We start from the raw sequence: 2,981 nt of genomic DNA, 5'->3' as shown, positions 1-2,981 counted from the left end.
TCCTGCATCGAACCTGGACTGGCGATTCATTTCTTATATGATATTATACATGTTTCAATGCCACTCTCCAAAATCATCCCACCCTCTCCCTCTCCCACAGAGTCCAAAATGGAGTCTTCTTGATCCTATGCCTTGCAACACTGTTGGGGAACTTATTGTAGTGACTGTTAAGACAAGCAGGACATTTTGGGAGTCCCATATATTTCTTCCTATTCTATCTGTCCTTTGCTGATGCATTCTTCTCTACAATCACAGCCCCCAGGATGCCCTTTCTCAGGAGAAAACCATTTCCTACAATGAGTGCATGACCCAGGTCTTTGCAGCCCATTTCTTTGGATGCATGGAGATCTTTGTGCTCATCCTCATGGCCTTTGATCACTGCATAGCCATTTGTAAACCCTTGCGATATACAACCCTCATGAACCAGCACCTTTTTGGTGTGTTGGTGATTTTAGCCTGGGCGGGGTCTTGTATTCACTCTTCAGCACAGATTTTCCTGGTTTTGAGGTTGCCCTTCTGTGGCCCCAAAGTGATTGACCACTATTTCTGTGCCTTGCAGCCCTTGTTGAAACTTGCCCGCATGGACACTTTTGTGATAAATTTGTTTGTTGTTTCTAATAGTGGGGCCATATGCAGGGCGGGGGTCATAATCCTATTTATCTCTTATGTTGTCATCTTGTACTCACTGAGAAACCACAGTGCAGAAGCAAGGTGAAAGCCCTCTCTACATGCACCTTCCACTTCATGTGGTTGTCTTATTTTTTGGCCCATGTATATTCATATACACATGCCCACCAACCACATTTCCAATAGACAAGATGGTGGCTGTATTTTATACAATTGGGACACCCTTGCTTAACCCACTGATCTATACACTATGGAATGAAGAAGTGAAAAATGCCATGAAAATGTTATGGTATAGTAAAGCATGACTTCAGTTGATAAGTGTATATACAGGAATCCTTGTGTATATTTCCTTAATGATTTAGTTCTGCTTTATGGACAGAAGAAATAGCATATATTTGTTCAGAAGCAAGAATAAAGAAATACATGGATATAAGGACAGAGATACACAGTATCCTTATTCTGAGAGGCTTGCTTTAGAAAATAAAATCCATAACAATTTTGAACAACCTCTGATGACTCTTACTTTTTTTCTATCAACATCAGACAATATTTATATGATAATTTAGTTTCCTGTACAAATATTTCTTCAGAGAGAAATGGACTGACAGAATATGTGTGTGTATGTGTATGTGTGTGCGTGCACACACACGCATACATGCACATTGATTCTTTTTCTAGATTTTGTTCTAGTTCTTATGAAGGTGGTCATAAGAGCTTATCCATAAGGACTGGAACTTTACAGAATCACGGTTTCTGTCTTGAAAACCTAACAATTAGACAAGATTCTCTTAGAAAATGTTACTCTGGAAATCAGTGCTGAATCCACCTCACTAGTGTATCTACCCTGATGACCCTCAAACTCCTATAAAAGCTGGAACTTTGAGAGCCCCATGAACAGTATGAAAAGGCAAAATGATAGGATACTGAAAGAGAAACTCCCCAGGTCAGTAGGTGCCCAATATGCTACTGGAGATCAGTGGAGAAATAACTCCAGAAAGAATAAAGGGATGGAGGCAAAGCAAAAAGAATACCCAGCTGTGGATGTGACTGGTGATAGAAGCAAGGTCTGATGATATAAAGAGCAATATTGCATAGGAACCTGGAATGTCAGGTCCATGAATCAAGGCAAATTGGAAGTGGTCAAACAAGAGATGGCAAGAGTGAGTGTTGACATTCTAGGAATCAGTGAACTAAAATGGACTGGAATGGGTGAATTTAACTCAGATGACCATTATATCTACTACTGTGGGCAGGAATCCCTCAGAAGAAATGGAGTAGCCATCATGGTGAACAAAAGAGTCCGAAATGCAGTACTTGGATGCGATCTCAAAAATGACAGAATGATCTCTGTTCGTTTCCAAGGCAAACCATTCAATATCACAGTAATCCAAGTCTATGCCCCGACCAGTAATGCTGAAGAAGCTGAAGTTGAATGGTTCTATGAAGACCTACAAGACCTTTTAGAACTAACACCCAAAAAAGATGTCCTTTTCATTATAGGGGACTGGAATGCAAAAGTAGGAAGTCAAGAAACAAATTTGGCCTTGGAATAAGGAATGAAGCAGGGCAAAGACTAATAGAGTTTTGCCAAGAAAATGCCCTGGTCATAACAAACACCATCTTCCAACAACACAAGAGAAGACTCTATACATGGACATCACCAGATGGTCAACACTGAAGTCAGATTGATTATATTCTTTGCAGCCAAAGATGGAGAGACTCTATAAAGTCAGCAAAAACAAGACCAGGAGCTGACTGTGGCTCAGACCATGAACTCCTTATTGCCAAATTCAGACTTAAACTGAAGAAAGTAGGGAAAACCACGAGACCATTCAGGTATGACCTAAATCAAATCCCTTATGATTATATAGTAGAAGTGAGAAATAGATTTAAGGGCCTAGATCTGATAGATAGAGTGCCTGATGAACTATGGAATGAGGTTTGTGACATTGTATAGGAGACCAGGATCAAGACCATCCCCATGGAAAAGAAATGCAAAAAAGCAAAATGGCTGTCCGGGGAGGGCTTATAAATAGCTGTGAAAAGAAAAGAAGTGAAAAGCAAAGATATAAACATCTGAATGCAGAGTTCCAAAGAATAGCAAGAAGAGATAAGAAAGCCTTCTTCAGCGATCAATGCAAAGAAATAGAGGAAAACAACAGAATGGGAAAGACTAGAGATCTCTTTTGATATTCGGCAAAACTAATATAATTATGTAAAGTTTAAAAAAAAATAAAATTAAAAAAAAAGAAAAAGAAAAGCCCATGCAGCGACAAAGACCCAACACAGCCAAAAATAAATAAACTTTTTTCTTAAAAAAAAAAAAAAAAATCAGAGATACCAAAGGAACATTT

At 39.1% G+C, this 2,981-nt stretch overlaps 1 pseudogene; it reads left to right on the top strand.

Annotated features, from left to right (window-relative positions):
• The window catches only part of LOC104999600, a 19,519-nt pseudogene extending 18,587 nt beyond the window's left edge, over positions 1–932 (top strand).
• Positions 933–2,981: the final 2,049 nt, after the last annotated feature.

The sequence above is a fragment of the Bison bison genome, unplaced genomic scaffold (assembly GCF_000754665.1).
Source record: "Bison bison bison isolate TAMUID 2011002044 unplaced genomic scaffold, Bison_UMD1.0 scf7180017864355, whole genome shotgun sequence".
Taxonomy (NCBI): Eukaryota; Metazoa; Chordata; class Mammalia; order Artiodactyla; family Bovidae; genus Bison; species Bison bison.
This window is presented reverse-complemented; position numbering and strand designations above follow the sequence as displayed.